The sequence below is a fragment of the Crinia signifera genome, chromosome 1 (genome assembly GCF_055691185.1).
Source record: "Crinia signifera chromosome 1, ASM5569118v1, whole genome shotgun sequence".
Classification (NCBI taxonomy): Eukaryota; Metazoa; Chordata; class Amphibia; order Anura; family Myobatrachidae; genus Crinia; species Crinia signifera.
Genome location: NC_139217.1, coordinates 28,867,340 through 28,894,700, shown reverse-complemented (window position 1 = coordinate 28,894,700; position 27,361 = coordinate 28,867,340). Strand labels below are relative to the sequence as shown.

Sequence of the window (27,361 nt, the reverse complement as noted above, 5' to 3'; positions counted from 1 at the left end):
CATGCTGGAACTTGTAGTTTCACAACAGCTGGAAAGCCACAGGTTACACATTCGCTGCCTTAGGATCACAAGTGTGAGGTAAATGCGTAGTGCCGAGTTAATCAAATGTCACGGTATGTACATAGGTGCGATGCATCTTCCTAGAGGAAGCAGTAAATGTTTTTATATCTGCATATTAGGAAGATACTGTATATATGTCAGCACAAAGAAGCCCCAGTCCTTTCTCCTGTAGAACAGCAGCGAGCAGGAAGCGTCTCTGTGGGGATGGCGCGGAGAGAGGTCATTGTGGTGTGTGCATTTTGCTGGATTAACCACAGAGTAACCAGAAAATTACAGGGCTGCCGTCATCAAACGGGATCCCAGCAAATGTTTTTATGCCGCTCCCTCGAACACGGGCCAATCCCACCCTCATTACACGGTGACCTAATAGCCGGTGTCATCCGGAAGAGGCTAAATCGGTTTCAGATAAAAGTTATTCCCTGGCTGGGCCACACTGTGTACAAGACAGAAAAGCCTCCCTTCCTTCCTATCGCAGTTCCCATTCTACAGAGCATCACAAACAACTGCAGCGTTCTGGGATCAGTCTGCCAGGAGCACAGAGGATCTTCACTAACTCTTCAGGAGGCGGACAGGGCATGCTGGAGCTTGTAGTGCAGCGAGTTAGAGGTGTAATGCACACACTTCACTTGCAGGGTTTCTTTGCTGCAGGCTTCAGAATACATATTAAGGTCATTGTGCCAGAGTGGGAACCCTAAACATGGCCCTACTGTATGGGGTGAACCAGGTGATGGCACAGAAGTGTAAAAGTGCATTGATGTACACTTGCGTTGTGATCTAACATTTCAAATATAGACGATCAATAAACACTGGTTTGCAGTGATTACACTGAAAAATATTGTCATTTTTAATAATTATTTGGCCACTAGGGGGTGCTGGTCTGTATTAGAAAAGCTGTAATGAAAGATACAATCCACAATTCTGTTCAACAGACAAATATATTTGGTTTCTAAGGCGGTATTTATCAATGCATGAAGAGAGAGATAAAGTAATAACCGCCAAGACGTGTTTAACAGAATGACAGGAGTGTATTGTTGATGCTGTATGCCTCTTCGCTATATCGCCCTCTGTACTTTGATAAATACCCTCTAAGAAGTCACTTGTTGAGCATTTCTTATTGTTCATCTGTGAGCACCACAGCTCTATAGCGCCGGATAGCAGGATCATATACCACAGGGATGTACAAAGCAAATAATGTAAATGTTCATACATAGCATTCACAGGATAGGAGAGGGGGCAGTAGTGTGGGTGGTATAGGGGGCAGTAGTGTGGGTGGTATAGGGTACATCAGTGTTGGTGGTATAGGGGGTAGTAAGGTAGGTGAGGGTGCAGTAGTGTGGGTGGTATAGGGTACATTAGTGTTGGTGGCAGTAAGGTAAGTGTAGTGTAGAGCAGTAGTATGGGTGGTATACATAGCTGTACAGTAGGTGGGGGGGCAGTAGTATGGGTGGTATTAGGTGAGTGGGCAGTGGTGGGAGTGGTATAGGTGGCAGTAGTAGGGTAGGTGTGAGCAAGGTAGGGTGAGTGGTATAGGTGGCAGTAGTAGGGTAGGTGTGAGCGAGGTAGGGTGAGTGGTATAGGTGGCAGTAGTAGGGTAGGTGTGAGCGAGGTAGGGTGAGTGGTATAGGTGGCAGTAGTAGGGTAGGTGTGAGCGAGGTAGGGTGAGTGGTATAGGTGGCAGTAGTAGGGTAGGTGTGAGCGAGGTAGGGTGAGTGGTATAGGTGGCAGTAGTAGGGTAGGTGTGAGCGAGGTAGGGTGAGTGGTATAGGTGGCAGTAGTAGGGTAGGTGTGAGCGAGGTAGGGTGAGTGGTATAGGTGGCAGTAGTAGGGTAGGTGTGAGCAAGGTAGGGTGAGAGGTATAGGTGGCAGTAGTAGGGTAGGTGTGAGCGAGGTAGGGTGAGTGGTATAGGTGGCAGTAGTAGGGTAGGTGTGAGCAAGGTAGGGTGAGAGGTATAGGTGGCAGTAGTAGGGTAGGTGTGAGCGAGGTAGGGTGAGTGGTATAGGTGGCAGTAGTAGGGTAGGTGTGAGCGAGGTAGTGTACTGGTACATTGGATGTAGTGTAGACCGGACTGTAGCGGGGATAATCAGGTGACAGGACACCTTATAGGTAGAGGTTGCAGTAGCATAGGTGAGGGCGTAGTAGTGTGGGTAGTGTAGTGGTACATTGGATGTAGTGTAGACCGGACTGTAGCGGGGATAATCAGGTGACAGGACACCTTATAGGCGGAGGTTGCAGTAGTAAGAAGACAATGACAAGACAATGAAAGGTTTTGGGTCCTGAAACAATCCGTATCCATTCTGTATGAGGAGGGAGGTGCTCAGTAGCTCACTGCGAGGCTACAGAGGAGCTTATTCCATTTCCGTTATGCGTTAGTCATCATTGCTCCAATGTGTAATCCCAGCACCTATGTTAGTGATCACTATGCACCATCTCTCACCCCATTACATTTTACCCATGAAGTCAGTAATGTCACGCATTCGCCTTCAGTAGAACACAGAGCTCTTACACAAACTGCACGCCCGCATACGCCTGCCCGCCATTTCATCGGAATCAAGTGTAGGTAAAACCGTGTGCATGAAGGAAACTGCAGCTCCAGGAATTCCCAGAACCTAGGTGAATTCCACGGACACCAATGGAAATACCCTTCCTAAAAATATATATATATATTTGGTGCGGATGATTCACGAGTGCGAATCACCACAGCACTGGGATCACTTTACGGCGGCCTGCATCTGCTTAAAAGTGCTCGCAACTCCATAGGGGTGCAAGATGGGGCTGAATCGGGTGTCATTGCCGACGTTTTTCACACACGAAAACGGCACCCAAATGGCATCTCGCACCCTTCGGACCTATAGGATCGACCCCTAGGACTTCTAAGTACTGACAGAACCTACAAGTATCTTTATTAAACGATCGTATGAAAAGAAATCCAGCTCATGTGCTGAATGAGGCGGCCATGCCGGGCCACGACTAGCTACATGGGAGTAGTCCGTTCCCCTCCCTGCATTCTCCAGCTATGGAATAATCGTATCATACAGACTTCAAACACAGGATAAATCCTGCAGGCTGCCCGATGATCCGTCCAACGCACGGTGATCCCTGGGGATCAATATACATCACTACTGCAAGCGGACCCTCATCCAGGGTTGCATTCACCTCCTGCAGAAATCAGGGCAAGCGCTGCCCGCGCCCGCTAGGACGCAGCCTTTTTATTTAAAAAAAGGACGTGAACCATTTGTAAAAACAGCAGACAAGGCTTTGCACCCTTGTCACGCCACAGGACGATTCGGATAAATGCGCTCCTCATTCAACAGCAAACAGTCACTTATCACACCTGCCACGCACTGCGAATTCTATCTGCCAGACATTAATAGCGACCAGCCGCTAGAACAGACCACTAGCCCTGCAGTCAGCCCCTGGTCGCTGGGCAAACAGATGTTTGGTGTGTGCAAATAGCACAATGTGATTAAATAAAGCACTAGAAAAAAAAAAAAAGACACTCAACACAAATTTACAACCAGAACACTCCTGTGAGACAGTCACCCCCCCCCCCCCCCCCCCCACCAGACACTGCCTCGCATGACTGCTGACTGTCAGTAACATTCAGGGCTGCCCTTCCAGAATCCGGTACAGAATAAATCTGCATTGTCTCTGTCTGCATGAATCAGTTCACAAAGCAAAACCCTCCAACGCAGCGGCAGCAGGGTCAGCGCGTGGACTAGATCCAAGCCTGTTACCAGCCCAGAGGTATAATATCGCTATACGGGTCTGATCATGTATTTAGGAGTAACTGGAGGTAACCCACGCAAGCACGGGGAGAACATACAAACTCCACACAATATGCTAACCATTACACCATCCGTGCCATTCAGTTGTCCTACAATAAAACACAACTACGAAAAAAACATGGGGGTTGCATCCATCTTGGAACTCGGCCCGATCGCAATGGTTTCATTTGTTCAATTTAAGCTACTGGTATGTTTTTGGAGTGTTTGGTAAATCCAGAGAGAAAAAGCTGAACCGCGAGAACGTACAAACTCCAAACAGATAGAGCCCTTGTCGGAATCAAACCCCAGAGTTGATAAGCGATATAAGACCGGAACTATATACATCTCCACTTAGCGTAAGAGGAAGGTTTTCAACACTAAGTCAGGATAAATGATCTTTTACCATAGAGACAATAGATCACTTTCACCTGAAACCAGAAAAATAAAAGCCTAAAAATAATGTATTTACTACTGGTGTTGTCATGGGCAACAATGGTATAGATCCAGCAGGCACCTGAGCGGAAATAAGTTTCTATAATGACAGGACACGGAGCTATAGACCTTTCTAATTGCGGGCTTATGTCAGACTAAGCAATAGCTGGGTACAGGCGAAACGCGACAGCATAATCTATGAAACCTCTTTATTTTTCTTCTTGCGATGCTGATCTGAAAAGGCTCCTGAATTGCCGACATCAGCAGAGATCACAGCCCCATTAATTAGCACCACCGTAACATGAAACCATGCAATTATGTACCAACACCCTTTGTTTCCCGGGTCTGTATAGAGACCGTTCTGGCTGTTACAACAAAAGAGGATCATAAAGCGGATGCATACAGTACAGACAGAACTAACATCACCTTTTGGTACACGCACAACCAGGATGATTTGGGGTATTTAAGATCTCCATGTATTTTATATATTTGTATTACTTTAACCTATAATTTAACCAGATACTGCCCCAGCGGAGATTACAATCTAAAGAGCCAATTCAATACTGAATATTTGGCCATGCAGAAAGGGAGTTGAAGATAAAAGCAGTCTCCGTGATATAGACCGGACAGTATTCAAGGTATGGATGACATGGGCACATAAACTGGGGTAGAAATAATGGTAGGGGTGAGGTATAAAGGCCGCAGGGCACGCAAGCCGAGGCATAAATGACAATGTTGGGGCTACAGAATGTACAGCATAGGGGCATACTAATACCCCTTTCACACTCGCAGAGCCGGGTCATACCCGGGAATGTACCCTTTCACACTGCACTCAGACCTGGGATCACCCCGGGACATCCCCATTCACACTGATCCCGGGAAATCCCTGCAAATACATATGCATGTCATACCCCTTTTACACCAAGAAATAACCCAGGTTGGACCCAGGTCAGCGTTGGTGTAAAAGGGGTCAACCCAGGTCCAGTAACACTGGTCTCCTACCCAGGTCCTGACCAGGGTTGAACACTGGTTGGACCTGGGTCATGGGCGGTGTAAATTGTACCAACCCAGGTTGGGACATCTGGGTAGTGCTGAAAGGATACCAGAAGTGCTGGACGCCTTTCCACAGTGCGCTGCAGTGGCAAAAGACAGCAGCCAGGAAGGATACGGGCAGTGCACACAGAAATCATAATTGGATAATTGGATGCAGTATAATTTATATTATTATTATTATTATATTTTTTTAGGGGGGGGGGGGGGGGGGGGGGAGCACATGGGAGATTCGGGCTGCTGCTGCTGCAGTGGAAGGTGCTGGGGAGAGCACATGAATGATGCTGCACTTTTATACCGCTGTGTGTGCTTGAGCAGTGAATAAAATTTTGAAAAATATTTGACTAAATAAAAAAACAACATTTTTCAATGCTAGTCATGTCTTTTAATTTTTATTTTAAATCATTGAGGGAAAGTTGGATGGCAGGTTATCCTAAAATGGACATTTTTAATGTCATCCATAGGAAAAAGCAGTGCTGACCCAGGTTCAGTGTAAAAGGTGCAGACCTGGGTCCGACCTGGGTCACAGTGCTGTGTAAATGGGGTATGAAGCTGGGTCCAACCCTGGAAACTCCCATGTTCAAAGACCAGGGTCCGACCAGGGATTTTGGTGTAAAAGGGGTATCATTAGAAATGGACTCCAGGGCTCTGAAAGATGACATCAGCATTTGCGAGCCCAAGAAAGCTCCAATCAGCAGCTTTTTTTTTTAAGTCCCGTGTACGGGACCATTCACACTGACCGCATCCCGGGTCGATTCCGGAATCTATCCAGGTCAGGACCTGGTTAGAAATCCCAGGATGTTCTTTCAAGACCCTTGCACACGGAGCTATATCCCGGGTTGATGCGCGTTCATGTGCAAAAACCCGGGATATTTTTGCAAGTGTGAAAGGGGTATTAGACCTAATTAAAGTGACCACTTTTGGTGCATTCATTCAGGACCATCCAACACGGTCAGCAGGTCCTAAATACGCAGACAAGTTTTCAGCCTTTTTGGCCGCGCCACAGTCTCTGGAATTCTTTATTGCAATGTGTTAATCCATGGAATAATGGTACTTGTGCCGATTTAAGTGTGTAACTTGAGGTAATTTTGCATTCCTTATTCTTCAAGAGACATGTAATTTGATTAGCGGTGACGAACGCCGTAATACAAACATACGTGTACTGTACATACATACATACATAGTGAAAGTATGGAGGCCCATACACCTGTAATTTTTTTCCTGCTGACTTGAGCCATCTGTAACATCAAACATGTTCGAAATCGTTTCGCCAACTCTGCCCTTAAAAAAATAATCGGAAACGGCGAGTTTTTAACGTATAGATGTTTTTCAGTTCCTCCGAGATATCACAGAAAGTAGGTAAAAAAAAGGACAATTATTTTTTTTCTCTTGCATAAACCATGGTTAGGGCTCAAGAGCAACCAGTTATAAATAAGAACATGTAATGTACAAGTATATTGCTCATGGGTCATATGACCAGACTCGTAAGCCAAGCACAGAAGTCACGCTGGTGCTGGAGAACGAGAGGCACAGTGTGTCGGCTGGCAGGGTGCTGTCCAATAAGATTTCCCAATTCTTGTACCAGTCATCTGCCCGGCCAACTGCTCGTGGCAGGCGGATGACATCACAAGACAACAGCACCAGCCCCCAATTCGCAGAAGACCGGACATCTCAAAAATTACTGACTGCCCATTGCCACTCAGTTCATGTGCGGAATCTGTTCTTGCCCAGCTTTCTACCAACACCAATGGAAGGAGGTTTCAATTCAGATTGCAAATGAAATTCGACTAGGACCTTGGCCCTTTCTATAGGACAGTAACGCCCCTTTGTCGCACCATAGGCGATTCAATACAGAACCGTCCCATACACCGGCAGCCTATTCCCAGCACTTGGAATGATCTCCCTCAGGGGTACGCACTGTGCGTGTTGCGCATATTAATAGCCACTGGGGCGGTCATACATTGTCGGAGGCAGAGTGTCTCTTTCTGTAGCTGTATTAGGGTCCACTGGCCTCTAGAACTTCTCTGCCTCGCTCACATCACTTTTTCTTTGTATCGGGTAGCACGTTGCACGGATTTTACGTAGTTATTCAGCTAGAACTCCCGGGACAGGATAAATGCTTCATTGTTACAGAACTACAGTAGCGTTTTCAGGCCTGTTGTAGTAAATTTGCTTTAGCCCTACGATTTAATACGGGCAGCACAGTGGTTAGTACTTCTGCCTCACAACCCCGTGGCAATGGGCTCGATTCCAAACAGGGACACAAGAAAGAGAATAAAGTAACCACATACTATCCTCATCTCTAAGGGGGGAATTAAGAGTTTTGCTAGATAGCACCCAGCGGAGACATTCAAGCATCGCTCCATTCAGGCGCGCACGGCCACCGCACACATTGTGGTTATGATGTTCTGTAATTTTGACTGGCTAATAATCACTTAACCAACAGTTGCTATGGACAACCGTAGGTCTCGTTTTATTCTAAAGCTGGGTTAATGAGTTTTGGTTGAGGGAGATTTACCAAAACAACTAAGTAGAGATGTTGCCTTGGAAACCTAGCTATCATTATAAAGAATATAACCAATGAAATTACAGCTCAAATCTGATTGGCTGCAATGGGAACCCACTCCACTTGCCCGTTTTAGAAGGCTTGATAAATCACCCCCTTAAATAGGTAGTTTCAATAACAATCGGAATATGCACGGATGGGTGATACCGTAACCTCCCCAGATGTAGAACTGCAAGGCCCAGAATGGCTCAGGTGATCATTCAAACAATCCATTAGAATCAGCGTAACCATAACCAATGTGTTTATAATACAGTCATCGCGATCCTCAAAAAGAGAAGCGGTCGGAGCAGAAGCTCGCCATAAATCTCGGGGACAGAACCCAACGAGAAAACCACTAGAAAAATCACTACTTAGCAGAAGGTTGCAGCAGGGTCACTGCTAAATAATATTAATTGCCGGGAGTTAAGAGGGGGGATTTCGGAGCGTTAGCAGGAACACTGCGCCGTTCATTATTTGTGGTTCTTATTTCATGGGGAGCTTAAGGCAGTTCCTCCGCTTGAGGAGAACGGCACCCGTGCCTTACACAGTATGGCTCAAATATCCTCAATGGAAGCAGATGTCTGAGGTACTCGAGGCAATGGCAGATTTGCGGCAGATATTCCGCGCTCGTTAGCCCCTCCGGCCGCTAAATTATCCTGCAGCATGGCGAATTCAGAAGATGGGGATCTCTCACCAGGCTGCATCCTTCCAGCAGGGACCTCTCCAAGGCTTCGCTACAAGCAGTGTATAGGTCAATAATTAATAGGTCGACAGGTAGAAGGTGGACACGTGAAAAAAAAGGTCCAAAAAGTTGACATGGGAAAAGGCTGACGTGAGTTTTTTGTGTTGTTGTAAAGGTGCATTACACAATGGACCTTATTCTAGTTGATTCGGACGGATGCGTATTTCGGACAGGCACCGAGTGTTCTTAGCCCCGCCTACCGTACGGATCGCTCACACCGTCCGAATGCGGTAAAACACCGACCGAACGGACCACGAGTGGATTTTTCATGTGAACTCCTCCCCCATCTGTGGGAACCTCCCCTATCCTCCGATGGTCGCCGACCATAGAATGATGGACCAAGCGGTCAGGCAGCACCGAGTGCGCCAGAACCACTCAGGCATTTCTCCGTATGAAAGCAGGGATATGGGTGGGCAGCTGGCATCTAGCTATGTCAGCTGTCCGCCCCCCACACGTGCATCACGGCCGGATTACCATACGTGGGAACGCCCATGAAACGCGGGGCATACACATATGATAATGAGCAAAATCAGCCCTTCACGCCGCTCTCCACCCCCTGCTCGGATGGCTCCGTACAATCATTTTCTGCACGGAACTCACGCCTTGTTTGGACGTGCGAGGCGTTCGCACATGCTCAGATACGCCTCTGCACATGCGCAAACACCAAACATCAGACGTCTGACCGCACACGCAGCCGTTCGACTCAATCGGAATAAGGCCAACGTACAATTTTTGTTGACCAACTTCGTACATTTTGGCCATTCTGAACGAAAATCAGTCAAAATATCTTTCAGTGCGTTTGCGACGAACAACAAGTGATGATGCGCATACCAGCCAATTCATCAAGATTGTCATCAACATCTTTCGTCCAGGACACTGGGTTCAAGTAAAATGTCTTTCAATGAAATTGGTCAAAAAAATTGTACAGTGTGTATGCACCTTTAGTGTCATTGTCGACATAACTCGTAAAACTTATATGGGGGGGCATTCAACGGTTTGGACCGACAGGTGCAAACTGCTGCACGCCCCCTCCTCTGTCAGCAGCCGCAGCGCTGTGGACTGTTGCTTTGTATCAAAGTATACTGCGTATGCGCGAGTCTCCAGGAAAATGGCTGAAGCGCAATTTTAACAGCGACTTCCAGTGACTAGCAACAGGGGAATCGGGGTACGTATAATTATATGGGTGTAGGGTGTGCTGTGCGGGCGCACTCTGTGTGCTGCACCAATGACGTAACGCACGGGGTTAGATGCATTGAGAGGCTAAACCGATGCAAAATGCCGTGCATGTGGGGGCCCCAAGGGCCAACTTCCACAGATGTCTGCTCAGCACCTCTAGAAGGTGCGCGTCTGAATTTTGTCAGAAGTCAATTAACATGCCTGTATGTGGAAATCCGAACACAGTGAGAACGTACAAACTCCACACGGAGAGGGCACTGGCTAGACACGACCAATAGGACCCAGCTCTGTGAGCGCTGAGCGAGCCATAGCGAATGCACAGGGGCTCGGACAGCGGGGGTGCGTACGGCAAGGCAGCTTTACCCTGCCTGCTGGGCTCTGAACACAAGCAGCCGAGCGAGAAAGTCTGAACTGGGCCCAAGTGACAGCTCAATAAGTATGCCTAGGAAACTACATATCCCATCATGCCCTACCATAGTATGGCTGATAAGGTAAGCTGGGATGTGTAGTTCGAAATTAGCTAGAGCGCCTACCTAGTCTGTGCCATCTGAGAATATATTACTACAGCACCGGCATTAACCTACCTGTGGTTAGGACACACACACACACACACACACACACACACACACACATAATCCATCTAGTGGTTACCAAGCCCTAAACTCCAATGACTAAGCTCATAGTAATTCCCATTGTCATTAATTACTGGACAAATGCTAAGATGAGGAAGCCCAGTGGCAGGAAGTGCTGCTTCCATAATAAGATGGACCAGGTTCGCAGCATTACTACATCCCCACCCCCGGGCGTTCCTCTGTCCCTGTATAGGCGCAGACCACCTGGCAGGTCGGTCTGGAGCCCTAGGGGTGCAGCATCTCCAGGAGAAGAGGCATCTGCCCGGATTAAAGTGGCATCCTCAGTTTTGTAAGAGTTCTAAAGGCCCTTCCCTAGCAACACTGTACAGGGAGACAGATTTATAATAGAGAACGCGGATTGACCTCAGAATTAGACACAACGAAGCACCCAGGAGCCTTGGAATATCTAACAGCTACATCCAGGTGGGGAGACGCGGGGCTGGGGCTACAGGCCTATCACAGCGGCAGATGTTGAACTTCATTACTCCACCAAATGGAATGGACTTTTGACCTATGTATCACCACACCCAGCACTGCACTGGATCGAGGTCACTGAGCACGTTCCAGGGTTTAAAGGGACCTGCACCAACACAAGGGGAAGCCATACTCCCTTGTAGATTAAACGGGTAACCAGTTTGGCGTGAAATCGCAGATATTTACGGTAGCCTAATGTCACATTTTACTGTGGGTGCGATAATGTGGTCCCGATCATTGCGGATGTCTCGACACACGCACAGCACACCGCCAGTGTCGCTCCGAACGGAATCAGGTTTTCATTCCTTGCTTTACAGTACATGGACCGATGCAGGGTTTTATATACTACGCTACGCTATGTATAGCAATGTAGTGTTCATTCTAGCACCCGCCATCTTTAAAAACCCATGCAGTTCCTCTTCCCTGCCTGGGGTGTCGCTGTCTGATGTAGTGCCTCTAGCACAGTGTGGTCTGTATATCAGCACTGATATGCAAACCAGACCTGTGCTAGAAACACTACAGCAGACAGCAACACCCCAGGCAGGAAACAGGAACAGCATGGGTTTTCAAAGATGGCGGGTGCTAGAATGAACACTAGCATTGCCAGTGTTTACTTTATACGGACTTGGACCGAATGCAGACGAAAGGACCTACAGGAAAGCAAAGTTAGGCAGTGACGGGTAACCCCGGTATACACTTCGCTCTATTACTCTGGTTAGTATTGGATATATCTTGGTAAATAACATTCACTATTATCTGTTCTCTCTACTTGCCCTGTGCTTTTTAGAGAGCACAAGAAATCTTGCTGTGGTGCTTCTAGCACATGTCTGGTCTACATATCAGTTCTGAAATACAGATCACACTGTGCTAGAATAACCACAGCAGAGAGCTACACCACAGACAGGGAAGAGGAAGCGCACCAGTTTTGGAAGATGCAGGGTGCTAGAATGAACACAAAGGGCGGTATTCAATATGGGGAGGCGAGCAGTGGCAAGGGGGATTTGTACACAAGGATGCTTTTTAGCGAGGAAAAGACATCCTCAGCGCCCAGCCTCCTCGCCGGACGCTCACCGTATTATATATAGTACATATTATTCCAGAGAGATCCTCACCGTCGGGGTCGCCACAAATGCAGGGAGCCCGCTGCATATAGCGGCGAGCCTCATCGTTTTGACAGCCGCACTCGCCGTTTCCACCTCACCTCAGGCAGCAGACGAGGTGGAGAAAGCAAGTGAGGGGGCGTTGAATACACTGATGGTGAGCTATCAGCACTGCTCTCCGTCAGCCCCCCCCCCCCCCCCCCCCCGCATTGTGGATACAGCAAAAACGGTACTTGTGTACTAGCACGGCACCCATCACATCGCAGACCATAAGGCATGCGATGCGACACGATTGGCACCCGATGGTATACAATTTAAAATTGTATACCATTGTATATGGCATACAATGCGATGTGATTTTAGTACCCGCACCAATATAACACCAATGCTTCTGCCAGCACAAGTAATCATCGCGCCAGGTGTGTGATGTGTTACTTTTGTACTGGCAGAACATTACAGTACAGGGGTCCTCATACAACAAACCACAACAGGACTGCGCACCGCCATATACTGCAGCCTAGGAAAAGGAAGTTGCAGGTGAGTTTATATCAGCGAAGCTGGAAAAGCAGATGCGCTCTACACCAATTACACGTAGCCTCACATCAGCCTAAACTCTGTCACTGGCCATACACAGAAGGTATAACAAACGCCCAGTGTCATGCTAAGGAACAGGAGCGCAGGCAGGAGAATTGCATCACACCAGAGAGATCTGCTGGAATACTATCTCCATTCAGCCGCTGGACCAGACAGTGTGCACGGCCGTTGCTGCTGCTGTATCCATCACAGCCAAACAGGTCCCTACAGCCTCCTCGGTGCCTGATAATGCAGAGGCCTTACAGGAACAGCACTCACTGACCCCACCTGCCACTACCTTACACCATGAGGCGCCTCACCTCTCTGACTGCAAGCTCAGCAGGCCCATAAAGGGGCAGATTCAAGTGAGGAAGCTTTGTGCTTTACCTCTAGGGCAGTGGTTCCCAACCTGGGGTACGTGTACACCAATTGGGGGTACTTGAAAATAATATTGGTAATCTCCTCGTGGGAACTACCCGCGCTGCCCTCAGACATCAGCAATCATCTGCCCCACGCTGGCACAGGTGGAAGAAGCAGCAGCATTAATCTTACAGGCATTAGCGGGCACCCGGGTGACAGTACACAGCCAGTGGCCAGACACAGAGGGACCGATTCATGACCGCACACTGCTCCTCCGCTACGCCTTAATAAAAAGGACCCACATACCACTCACTTCCTCTCCACTCATAAGTACTGTGGATAGTTCAAATTGAGAGGAGAGGGTACTCATAAAGGAAAAGCCTAATCAAGGGGTACGGGAGAGAAAAAAATATTGGGAACCATTGATCTAGGGGCTGGACTAGCAGAATCAGCTAAAAAATGTGTAATGCTCGGCAGATCTCGTGTCACCGAATCAGGCCCCTAAGGCCATAACTGCATGCAGGAATGGTGCTGTACCCTCCCATAGCAACCAATCAGATTCTACTTGTTTATTTAACATATTTAAAAAGATAATAGATAGACTCTGGATTCGTTGCTATGGGCGACATCCCATCTTCAATGGAACTCCCATCTTAGTAAATTTAGCACTAAGTCTCTGCCTTATAATGTCTCTTATTCCTGCCATGTCTCACATGCCAATGCCCAATGGTGGCATTATGAAGTGTGAGACTGGTCATGCATCTTCTGATTACAGACATCGCACACCTTACTACCCGCCAGCTACATTGCCCTGCGTATACTTACCCCCGTACCTATCTAGATTGTAAGCTTACAGGGCCAAGTTTACGGTCTCTAATCATTGGGAGACATTTTTATCCTGATTCTCTAAGGCAGGCATGTCCAAACTATGGCCCTCCAGCTGTTGTGAAACTACAAGTCCCATCATGCCTTGCCACAGTTTAGCTATTAGGCAATGCTAAAACGAAGGCAAGGCATGCTGGGATGTGTAGTTTCACAACAGCTGGAGGGCCACAATTTGGACATGCCTGCTCTAAGAGAATACGCAGGACTGAGCTTTACAGTGGAACAACAAAACAATTCATATCGCTGTCTGGTGCCATCTAGTGGCCGCCGAAATACAAAACACTTGAATTCCCCCCATAGTGGCTAGGAGCCACGTTATCCTTTGATTATATAGGATGTACAAATGACTTTTTTTAGATCCATGCATGTCAATATGATCTACAATCCAACACACATATTATATATAATCACATATACACCCCTCTTTTGCAGACCTGGCCCATGCATACTTGTGCATCCTCCAGCAGGCAATACCTGTGCTGGAATCTGATGCCATCACACACCCTGGCACCCCATTACCCCCCCAGGGTGTGCCCTCCACCCCAATACTGGCAGCACTGACAGCCCAGGAATTCCCGTTGCTTACCCTCAGCCCCTGGGCGGGGATCCGGTGATCTGGTGCAGTAGGGGATCCAGTATCCAGTGATGGGGGGGATCCGGTGCAGAAGGAGAGGGGGGGGGGATCCAGTGATTCGGGTGAATAGGAGGGAGGATGCTACAGGGGATCCAGTGATCCGGTGGGGAAGGAATGGTGTCTCTCCCCCTCCAGGCTGCTGCTGCTGCTGCGCGGTCTCCTCCCAGGGAAGTTGCAGAGCAGCCAGATGTAGGTGCTGCAAGGCTGCAGCGCGAAGATCCCGGGGCTGCAGAGCTCCTCACTGCCGCCTCATGGCTGCTCTGTGCCCCGGCGGTGGGGAGGTAGGGTGGGAAAGGGGGAAGATCTCCGGCTAGAGCCCTGTGCTGCTTGCCGCCATGTTGCTGCTGCCTGGAAGTCGGGACTGGGAGGGCTGCAGAATCCCGGGGGCTGGGAGCTCTGCCTCAGCCTGTTCCTGAGGGGGGCGGGGCGCGGCTGCCAATCACCGGTTGGACACGCCCCCAGGGAGGGGGGGGGGAGAGGGGAGAGGCAGACTGAGGAGGCTCCCTATGAGAGACACAGCCACACACGGCCAGTGTCACAGTAGCAGTCACCGCTCTGCACCGCTCTCTGCAGGGAAACACTGCAAATAATCATATTGGCAAAATGTTGCCATGGGCATTTTTTGCGTCTGTCGGCATCTGTCCACATTGACTCCTAATTAGTGTTAACTCACGCCTGGCATGCTGCCTGGAATTAAAAAAAAAAGTGAAAAACTCATGTTGACCCCTTCATGTGTCAAATATTGTCATGTTGACCTATTGCTTTTGTCGGACTTTTGTCAATGTCGACCTTTTGACTATAGACCAATAGTGGTCGACATAGTCACCATCGACCTATCAAACGGAACCCCCTTGGACCTACACTGTCAGAAAATGGCATCTATTACCCCTGTTGTCAGGGGTTCCAATCGCATCGCAAAGGGTTTAATGCTTGTTGCCAGGGTTTTAACGCTGGTTGTCAGGAGTTACAAGCTCATTGTCAGGGGTTACCTGCTTGTTGTCAGGGGTTTCTTTCTCATTACCAGAGGTTTCTCACTCATGGGAACACATGCATCAGTGGCGTAACTATAGCACCGCAGCCCCCGCGACCGCGGGGGGGCGCTATGCATGTGCGGGCGGGTGGGTGGCTGGGCGCCCTCCCTTTAACGGCGGGGGGGCTCCCAAAATGTAGTTACGCCGCTGACATGCATTTCCGTAATCCAGCACTTCCTGGTAATGCTGCAGGCGCTGCAATTCCCTGACAGGTCCAGTAGAACCTCTAGCAACGTTCTTCTCCTAGGGGACAACATCAAATGATTTCTCTCCCCTTCGGGTGCATGCGAGGTCCGGGGATGTGTTCTCGGTCACATCCTCTCACATTGGTGTGGTATAATTCACAGTCATTACTCAGACATCGGAATCCCGACTGCACAGCGGGGGGAGCGCAATGAAGCCCCTTGCGGGCATGGTGGCGAGCTGCTCTCGCCACCTATTTTATTCTCCCTCTATGGGGGTCATGGACCCCCACGACGGAGCAGTCGGGATTCCGATGTCGGAGTAATGACTGTCAGAATCCCGACTGTCGGGGAGCCGTCCGGCACCCCTCTCACATGTTACTGAGGGGATGCAGGTGCATACCTCCCAACTTTTGACCGGAAGAAATAGGGACAAAAGGGGGCGGGGCATATGCAAATGAGGGCGTGGCTTGTGCTAATTAGCCGCAACCTCATTTTCATACGAGAATAGACGCTGTGCGCATGCGCACAGCGTCTATTCTACTAGATTGGGGGGTTTCCCAACTGCCACCCCCCGCAGCGGGACAATGCCTGCCGCGGGTGGGACAGGACCCGAAAATCGGGACTGTCCCTCTAAAATCGTGACAGTTGGGAGGTATGCAGGTGGCACTGCGCTTACCTGCTCGCTGCTTAGCAACCAACGTGAAATAGGCTCTGTGTGTGATTGGCACTACTGGTGGTTGGGCTGGCTCTAGGGCAGCACATTTAACATTTCAAATGTGGTACCAGCTACTAGGCCGGTGGATCAGTAGCCATGATTAGTGATTGGCTGCCAGATCGTGAGCTCCGATTGGCTACCGAGCCGGCACCATATTTGAAATGGCTCAGTGAGGAGTAGCATAAGTGCGCTGTGTGTGCTCTTGTTGCATCAGAGACTGATGGCCCAGGCTCAGTGGAGGCTGGAGGTAGCACCAGAGTGGGCAGGCCAGCAAGCTGTGTTATTGGGGGCATTATGTGGGAGTGGCACTACTGGGGGCATAATGTGTATAAGCAGTATTACTGGGGGCATAATGTGTAAACGTGTGAAAAAAAACACCATTATAGTGTGTACGCATTAGCCAATATGAACAATAATATTATTAACAAAATTGTATAAATAAATTGCATAGTGTGTACGCACTAACTAAGCGGGGGGTGGGGGGTATAAAAATTTAAAAGAAAGAAAGTAGCCGCCAATCAACGGTATACAGTCGTGAGGTTGACATGGCATAGGTTGACACTTAAAATAGGTCGACATGACTAAGGTCAACTGGGTTGGAAAGTTAACACAAGCATTAGGTCGACTATGACTAGTTCGACAGTCAAAAGGTCAACATGATTTTTTCACGCTTGTTTTTTTTTTTCTTCTCCTGGGAGAGCTGGGGGGAGCTGCACAGATGAGAAGAACGACCACGCACTGAGTTCTGGGGAACGCACACATGGCCTAATTCAGAACTATACACTAATGCAGTCACAGCTGTGGTCCAGTGCGCAGCGTCTGTGCGATACAATGCCCGGATTTCTATTGGGACCTCTCAGATGCAATGTGTGCAGACAGGCCATGGCTGGCGCTCATCCTCCCATGATTGGTTCCCTGAGTAGCCCTGTGTGTTGAGCAGAATGGCCACGGAGCGTCATGTTTTCTGCGTACGTAATCGCAATTGTAGGCTGAGACACGCCCCCAAATATGCGCGAGACACCTGTAGGATTTTGACACCACCTCCCCAAACTGTCCCTGTCACGGGACGCTTTTATGAGTGTAGGAATATACATTCAATTTACTTAGCCAGGACGGCACTAGTACCCATTGTAGAACTGATTGTTATTGACAAGGCTCCATTACAAAGCATATTACTTACCTGCCCTACCGGGATGTCCAGGACTCAGGAGGGTCCCAGAAATCAGGCTCCCCTCCCGGGCCCCGGGAAGTTTGGGCAAGCCTCCGGCATTTAATGGGGCCCCTGCGTCAGCCCCCGCACCCCCTCCCCCTTCAGATCAAATACTGGCACTCACAGCCGTTTGGGGGAGGGGGCGGGACTACAATGGTGCGATTTTCGCTGCTTACTGAGCCAATAAGAATGAGGCCGTACAGTATGTGTGAACGTTCATATGACTGACTCAACTTGATTCATGAGTCTGACACTCTTGTCATGTCCCCATTTGACAGCATGTGGAACAAGGGTCGGGACACCAGACCTCCCGTTTAAAGAGGAAGTTTTATTTCCTGCTGAATAAAGCAAGCACGGTCTATTCTTAGGGAAAACAAGTCATTCAATAGACATTTCACAGTCATGAGTCGGTGCTTGGGAAGTCACACAGCTAGCGGGTTCGTCATGTCCTACATACTGTACGTAGTAAAGAATGCTCTATTCCCCACAATCCAACAATGAAAGCATACTCATTGAGTAATCCCTGTGGAAGCAGTCAAACTAGGTCTGTACCAATATCATACTGTCTGAGGAAACTGGTACACCCACAGGAACCACGCACGTACATAGAGAGAACATATATACTACGCACATCAGGAGTGATGGTCAGGAAGGGAATTTATGGGTAGAGCTAACCGCTACACCACCATTATCAATATGGTTATTAAACTGGGTATAGCATGAGTATATGATGGTTAAGTGTCTGTTATACTATGTATGGAACTGTACAAGGAGGCCATCTGACTATTATACTAGGTATGGGACTGTACAAGGAGGCCATCTGGCTTTTACACTATGTATGGAACTGTACAAGGAGGCCATCTGACTATTACACTAGGTATGGGACTGTACATGGAGGCCATCTGACTATTACACTAGGTATGGGACTGTACAAGGAGGCCATCTGACTATTACACTAGGTATGGGACTGTACAAGGTGGCCATCTGACTATTACACTAGGTATGGGACTGTACAAGGAGGCCATCTGACTATTACACTAGGTATGGGACTGTACAAGGTGGCCATCTGACTATTACACTAGGTATGGAACTGTACAAGGAGGCCATCTGACTATTACACTAGGTATGGGACTGTACATGGAGGCCATCTGGCTGTTACACTAGGTATGGAACTGTACAAGGAGGCCATCTGACTATTACACTAGGTATGGGACTGTACAAGGAGGCCATCTGGCTGTTACACTAGGTATGGAACTGTACAAGGATGCCATCTGGCTATTACACTAGGTATGGAACTGTACAAGGAGGCCGTCTGACTATTGTACTAGGTATGGGACTGTACAAGGAGGCCATCTGACTATTACACTAGGTATGGAACTGTACAAGGTGGCCATCTGACTATTACACTAGGTATGGGACTGTACAAGGAGGCCATCTGGCTGTTACACTAGGTATGGAACTGTACAAGGAGACCATCTGACTATTGTACTAGGTATGGGACTGTACAAGGAGGCCATCTAACTATTACACTAGGTATGGGACTGTACAAGGTGGCCATCTGACTATTACACTAGGTATGGAACTGTACAAGGAGGCCGTCTGGCTATTACACTAGGTATGGAACTGTACAAGGTGGCCATCTGACTATTACACTAGGTAGGGAACTGTACAAGGTGGCCATCTCACTATTACACTAGGTATGGGACTGTACAAGGAGACCATCTGACTATTACACTAGGTATGGGACTGTACAAGGAGGCCATCTGACTATTACACTAGGTATGGGACTGTACAGGGTGGCCATCTGACTATTACACTAGGTAGGGAACTGTACAAGGTGGCCATCTGACTATTACACTAGGTATGGAACTGTACATGGAGGCCACCTGACTATTACACTAGGTATGGGACTGTACAAGGTGGCCATCTGGCTATTACACTAGGTATGGGACTGTACAAGGTGGCCATCTGACTATTACACTAGGTATGGGACTGTACAAGGAGGCCATCTGACTATTACACTAGGTATGGGACTGTACAAGGAGGCCATCTGACTATTACACTAGGTATGGGACTGTACAAGGTGGCCATCTGACTATTACACTAGGTATGGGACTGTACAAGGTGGCCATCTGACTATTACACTAGGTATGGGACTGTACAAGGAGGCCATCTGACTATTACACTAGGTATGTAACTGTGCAAGGTGGCCATCTGACTATTACACTAGGTATGGGACTGTACAAGGTGGCCATCTGACTATTACTCTAGGTATGGAACTGTACAAGGAGGCCATCTGACTATTACACTAGGTATGGAACTGTACAATGTGGTCATCTGGCTATTACACTAGGTAGGGAACTGTACAAGGAGGCCATCTGACTATTACACTAGGTATGGAACTGTACAGGATGGCCATCTGACTATTACACTAGGTATGGGACTGTACAGGATGGCCATCTGACTATTACACTAGGTATGGGACTGTACAAGGAGGCCATCTGGCTGTTACACTAGGTATGGAACTGTACAAGGTGGCCATCTGACTATTACACTAGGTATGGGACTGTACAGGATGGCCATCTGACTATTACACTAGGTATGGGACTGTACAAGGAGGCCATCTGGCTGTTACACTAGGTATGGAACTGTACAAGGAGGCCATCTGACTATTACACTAGGTAGGGAACTGTACAAGGAGGCCATCTGACTATTACACTAGGTATGGAACTGTACAAGGTGGCCATCTGGCTATTACACTAGGTATGGGACTGTACAAGGTGGCCACCTGACTATTACACTAGGTATGGAACTGTACAAGGTGGCCATCTGGCTATTACACTAGGTATGGGACTGTACAAGGTGGCCATCTGACTATTACACTAGGTATGGGACTGTACAAGGTGGCCATCTGACTATTGCACTAGGTATGGAACTGTACAGGATGGCCATCTGACTATTACTCTAGGTATGGAACTGTACAAGGAGGCCATCTGACTATTACACTAGGTATGGAACTGTACAAGGAGGCCATCTGACTATTACACTAGTTATGGGACTGTACAAGGAGGCCATCTGGCTGTTACACTAGGTATGGAACTGTACAAGGAGACCATCTGGCTATTACACTAGGTATGGAACTGTACAAGGTCGCCATCTGACTATTACACTAGGTATGGGACTGTACAAGGTGGCCATCTGACTATTGCACTAGGTATGGGACTGTACAAGGAGGCCATCTGACTATTACACTAGTTATGGTACTGTACAAGGAGGCCATCTGACTATTTCACTAGGTATGGAACTGTACAAGGAGTCCATCTGACTATTACACTAGGTATGGGACTGTACAAGGTGGCCATCTGGCTATTACACTAGGTATGGGACTGTACAAGGTGGCCATCTGACTATTACACTAGGTATGGGACTGTACAAGGTGGCCATCTGACTATTACACTAGGTATGGAACTGTACAAGGAGGTCGTCTGGCTATTACACTAGGTATGGAGCTGTACAAGGTGGCCATCTGACTATTACACTAGGTATGGAACTGTACAAGGAGGCCATCTGATTATAACACTAGGTATGGAACTGTACAAGGTGGCCATCTGACTATTGCACTAGGCATGGAACTGTACAAGGTGGCCATCTGGCTATTACACTAGGTAGGGAACTGTACAAGGAGGCCATCTGGCTGTTACACTAGGTATGGAACTGTACAAGGAGACCATCTGACTATTACACTAGGTATGGAACTGTACATGGAGGCCATCTGACTATTACACTAGGTATGGAACTGTACAAGGAGGCCATCTGACTATTACACTAGTTATGGGACTGTACAAGGAGGCCATCTGGCTGTTACACTAGGTATGGAACTGTACAAGGAGACCATCTGACTATTGTACTAGGTATGGGACTGTACAAGGAGGCCATCTGACTATTACACTAGGTATGGAACTGTACAAGGAGACCATCTGGCTATTACACTAGGTATGGAACTGTACAAGGTCGCCATCTGACTATTACACTAGGTATGGGACTGTACAAGGTAGCCATCTGACTATTGCACTAGGTATGGAACTGTACAAGGTGGCCATCTGGCTATTACACTAGGTATGGGACTGTACAAGGTGGCCACCTGACTATTACACTAGGTATGGAACTGTACAAGGTGGCCATCTGGCTATTACACTAGGTATGGGACTGTACAAGGTGGCCATCTGACTATTACACTAGGTATGGGACTGTACAAGGAGGCCATCTGACTATTACACTAGTTATGGTACTGTACAAGGAGGCCATCTGACTATTTCACTAGGTATGGAACTGTACAAGGAGTCCATCTGACTATTACACTAGGTATGGGACTGTACAAGGTGGCCATCTGGCTATTACACTAGGTATGGGACTGTACAAGGTGGCCATCTGACTATTACACTAGGTATGGGACTGTACAAGGTGGCCATCTGACTATTACACTAGGTATGGAACTGTACAAGGAGGCCGTCTGGCTATTACACTAGGTATGGAGCTGTACAAGGTGGCCATCTGACTATTACACTAGGTATGGAACTGTACAAGGAGGCCGTCTGGCTATTACACTAGGTATGGAGCTGTACAAGGTGGCCGTCTGGCTATTACACTAGGTAGGGAACTGTACAAGGAGGCCATCTGGCTGTTACACTAGGTATGGGACTGTACAAGGTGGCCATCTGACTATTACACTAGGTATGGGACTGTACATGGAGGCCATCTGCTGTTACACTAGGTATGGGACTGTACAAGGAGGCCATCTGACTATTGCACTAGGTATGGGACTGTACGGGGGGGCCATCTGCTGTTACACTAGGTATGGGACTGTACAAGGAGGCCATCTGACTATTACACTAGGTATGGAACTGTACAAGGAGACCATCTGACTATTACACTAGGTATGGAACTGTACATGGAGGCCATCTGACTATTACACTAGGTATGGAACTGTACAAGGAGGCCATCTGACTATTACACTAGGTATGGGACTGTACATGGAGGCCATCTGGCTGTTACACTAGGTATGGAACTGTACAAGGAGGCCATCTGACTATTACACTAGGTATGGGACTGTACAAGGAGGCCATCTGGCTGTTACACTAGTTATGGGACTGTACAAGGTGGCCATCTGACTATTACACTAGGTATGGGACTGTACATGGAGGCCATCTGCTGTTACACTAGGTATGGGACTGTACAAGGTGGCCATCTGACTATTGCACTAGGTATGGGACTGTACATGGAGGCCATCTGCTGTTACACTAGGTATGGGACTGTACAAGGAGGCCATCTGACTATTACACTAGGTATGGAACTGTACAAGGAGACCATCTGACTATTACACTAGGTATGGAACTGTACATGGAGGCCATCTGACTATTACACTAGGTATGGAACTGTACAAGGAGGCCATCTGACTATTACACTAGGTATGGGACTGTACATGGAGGCCATCTGGCTGTTACACTAGGTATGGAACTGTACAAGGAGGCCATCTGACTATTACACTAGGTATGGGACTGTACAAGGAGGCCATCTGGCTGTTACACTAGTTATGGGACTGTACAAGGTGGCCATCTGACTATTGCACTAGGTATGGGACTGTACATGGAGGCCATCTGCTGTTACACTAGGTATGGAACTGTACAAGGAGGCCATCTGACTATTACACTAGGTATGGAACTGTACAAGGAGACCATCTGACTATTACACTAGGTATGGAACTGTACATGGAGGCCATCTGCTGTTACACTAGGTATGTAACTGTACAAGGAGACCATCTGACTATTACACTAGGTATGGAACTGTACATGGAGGCCATTTGACTATTACACTAGGTATGGAACTGTACATGGAGGCCATCTGCTGTTACACTAGGTATGTATCTGTACAACGTGGCCATCTGGCTATTACACTAGGTAGGGAACTGTACAGAATGGCCATCTGGCTATTACACTAGGTATGGAACTGTACAGAATGGCCATCTGGCTATTACACTAGGTATGGAACTGTACAGAATGGCCATCTTACTATTACACTAGGTATGGAACTGTACATCGAGGCCATCTGCTGTTACACTAGGTATGTATCTGTACATGGAGGCCATCTGACTATTACACTAGGTATGGAACTGTACATGGTGGCAGGGATGTGCAGTCAGGGGAGGCAGGTGAGGCCGTGCCTCACCTGTAATACTTGATTTAAACAAAAAAAACACACAAAGATATTTCTAACACATACTGTGTAATAAATACTGTATCTTATTTGTATGTTTTGCAATAAATTAAGAGGTGAGACACTGTGTAGGGGGCTGTGAGGCAGCTGGAGCAATCATTTTCTTGCACATATTTCTTGCACATTTTAGAGTTAAATATCATTTCCCCAGTAGTGCCAGTTACAGATGTCCCCAGTAGTGCCAGTTACATATAATTTCCCCAGTAGTGCCAGTTACAGATGTCCCCAGTAGTGCCAGTTACATATAATTTCCCCAGTAGTGCCAATTACAGATGTCCCCAGTAGTGCCAGTTAAGGTGCCCATACAAGATTTATCTTCAGATCTGGCTGGTTGGAACATAAACATGGCTATGGATGAGTGACAGTGTCAGTTTTCCAACATTTCCAAGCAAATGGTCAACTGTCATTTGCTCTCATCCATAACCATGTTTTTGTTCCTACCAGACAGATCTGCAGATAAATCTGCGTGTGTATGGCCACCTTTACATATAATTTCCCCAGTAGTGCCAATTACAGATGTCCCCAGTAGTGCCAGTTACATATAATTTCCCCAGTAGTGCCAGTTACAGATGTCCCCAGTAGTGCCAGTTACATATAATTTCCCCAGTAGTGCCAATTACAGATGTCCCCAGTAGTGCCAGTTACATATAATTCCCCAGTAGTGCCAATTACAGATGTCCCCTGTAGTGCCAGTTACATATAATTTCTCCAGTAGTGCCAATTACAGATGTACCTAGTAGTGCCAGTTACATATCATTTCCCCAGTAGTGCCAGTTACATATAATTTGCCCAGTAGTGCCAATTACAGATGTACCCAGTAGTGCCAGTTACATATCATTTCCCCAGTAGTGCCAGTTACAAATGCTGTCCCCAGTAGTGCAAGTTACATATCATTTCCCCAGTAGTGCCAGTTACATATCATTTCCCCAGTAGTGTCAGTTACAAATGCTGTCCCCAGTAGTGCAAGTTACATATAATTTCCCCAGTAGTGGCAGTTACATATCATTTCCCCAGTAGTGCCAGTTACAGATGTACCCAGTAGTGCCAGTTACATATAATTTCCCCAGTAGTGCCAGTTACAGATGTACCCAGTAGTGCCAGTTACATATCATTTCCCCAGTAGTGCCAGTGACGGATGGACCCAGTAGGGTTTTAGAAAACAAAATACATTGTGCAGACTATGGTTTATGGAATAATTTGAATAACGGATATTTGGATAAGGGATCATCAACCTGTATTCCTTTTGTACAAATCCTATACTAGCGCAGTCTGTTAACCTGTCCCAGTGTGCTCTGTTCTCCAGTCTGGTAATCAAGGGATTTATTCTCTGCAACACTTCATCACTCCAGTCCAGTTGCATCTTATCGTTCCAGTCCAGCTCCAGCTAATATTCCCATTCCTGTCCAGCTCCAGCTAATATTAAGGTCAACCATCTGACTCCAGTCCAGTTCCATCATGGTTCCAGTTATGTTCCAGTACAATAAAGCTAACCTCTTTTCTTCTCACGGTTCAGGGCAATACACTGCCAGTCTACTCTAGTCCCAATGCCTACAGTCCAGGCTAGCAGTGCTCTATAAAGAAGAGTGGGATCATGCCTCCCAGCTTTGATTACACATGCACAGCTCTAGCGCTCCACATCGAACCCAACCCTCAGACGTGACATATACAATGCCGTGCACCATTGGCACAGTACTTACAGATGGAGCCTTCCTCAACTAGCCATCTCCGGATAGCCATGGTGAGCCATGGCTCACCAAGGCCTATTGTTCTCAGCTGCAACACAATACATAGGGCCTTATTTTGGTTCACTCTTTCTGACAAAATACTTCTTAGATGGACAAAACCATGTGCACTGCAGGGGGGCAGATGTAACATGTGCAGAGAGAATTAGATTTGGGTGAGTTATTTTGTTTCTGTGCAGGGAAAATACTGGCTGCTTTATTTTTAGACTTCAATATAGATCTCACTTTGAAGTAAAACCCCACCCAAATCTAATTATATCTGCACATTTTGCATCTGCCCCCCTGCACTGCACATGGTTTTGTCCATCTAAGAAGGATTTTGTCAGAAAGAGTGAACCAAAATAAGGCCCATAGAACAATAAAGTAGGGGATGATCATAAAACAATACAGTAGGGGATCATCATAAAACAATACGGTATAATCACACCAATCTCATTTACCAGTCATGTCATCCCAAGCACTATTGCCAGAGAACTGCTTTCTTTATGCCAAGCTTGTCCAGCTCATAGATCAGCTGCCAGGGCCTCATTCAGGCCTGTGTATACTCGCAGAACAGATCAGAGCCGCTCGGCTGTACAAATTAAACAAGCCCATGAATTCAGCCGTTATTCTTGCTCCTTAAATAACTGTCAGACATCAGTGAGAGGCAGCGATGAGTCACACACAGATGGAACACACTCAGCGCACACTCAGCCTTGTATGATCCTGGCACTAGTCCTGCACACAGAGTACACACTCGTTTCTCACACCCACCCCGGCCCCCTCTTCGTTAGTTTCAAACTTTTCTTATTTTTTTTTTCTCTAAAATTGTTAACAGCAAATGAGGCAAAATAAAATGTGATTTCTGCATTAATGCTTAGAAGCGTAGAAGCGGGCACATGCAATTACCATGTATTCTGCTTGCAGTGCCACCATCTGCCAAGGCTTGGCATGCGAGGGAAGCAAAAAACAATCAACACTTTGGCAACCTTACCAGCAAAATGTGTCTGTTATCTGCCATAATGCTGGAATTAACGGATTAACATTAAATTATTATCATACAGGCCGCTCCATGTAGGAAATATTTCTCAGGGGTAATATACTAACGCTTCTAAAAATGAAAGAGGGTGCCGTCCCCAGGGCACACTGCCATGTTCAGCACCACCGGGTGCCCACTCTGTTGAACCTTCTGAATGGTCACACAGCATGGCTGTTGACAGCAAGACGCCAGTGCCATGTTTACCAAGTACAGAAGCCGTAACACGCCTGCATTTCAGCATTCCCTTCCATATGCTCCCTGGCTTTGGAAGAACATGGCAACATATGTGCATACGCAAAAGGTAACTGCTCCACTGCATACAGCGGCGACACTGCGTCCATCTCTGAGTCTGGGTTTTCCTGTTGAGATTTGCAATGTTAATCTTCTGGTCTTTATAGTACTGTTTCACTAATTCCAATATACAGATGGAGCAACCGCCAGCCGCTGCCATCTGCCGGAAGGGGGCTCGTGCACCCTGTTCTGACGGAGCCCACCGCGGCCCATTGCAGCTCCCCTGATCCCCCCAGCAGGTGCCCCCAACTCCCCCCTAACCCTGCCCGTCTCCCTGAAGCGGAGACGGACAGGAAAAGTGCTCCTCGCCGCCATGTTGACGGGGACACACGTGCGAGTGAGACGATTCCCAGCGCTGGCTGAGAGGCGCTCTATCTGTAGACGACACACAGGGACTGTGTACTACGCCAGTCTGTGTAGTGGAGGCATGTCCAAACTATGGCCCTCCAGCTGTTGCAAAACTACACACCC

The 27,361-nt window shown here is 47.7% G+C and overlaps 1 protein-coding gene across 3 annotated transcripts in view; it reads right to left on the bottom strand.

Moving 5' to 3' along the window:
• Positions 1 to 14,841, bottom strand: part of PTPRA (protein tyrosine phosphatase receptor type A) — a 95,807-nt gene extending 80,966 nt beyond the window's left edge. For all 3 annotated transcript variants that reach the window (XM_083183109.1, XM_083183191.1, XM_083183277.1), the window contains exon 1: positions 14,381 to 14,841. The gene's annotated coding sequence lies outside the window, so the exon portion shown is untranslated. The remainder of the gene's footprint in view (positions 1 to 14,380) is intronic.
• Between the last annotated feature and the right edge of the window lie 12,520 nt (positions 14,842 to 27,361).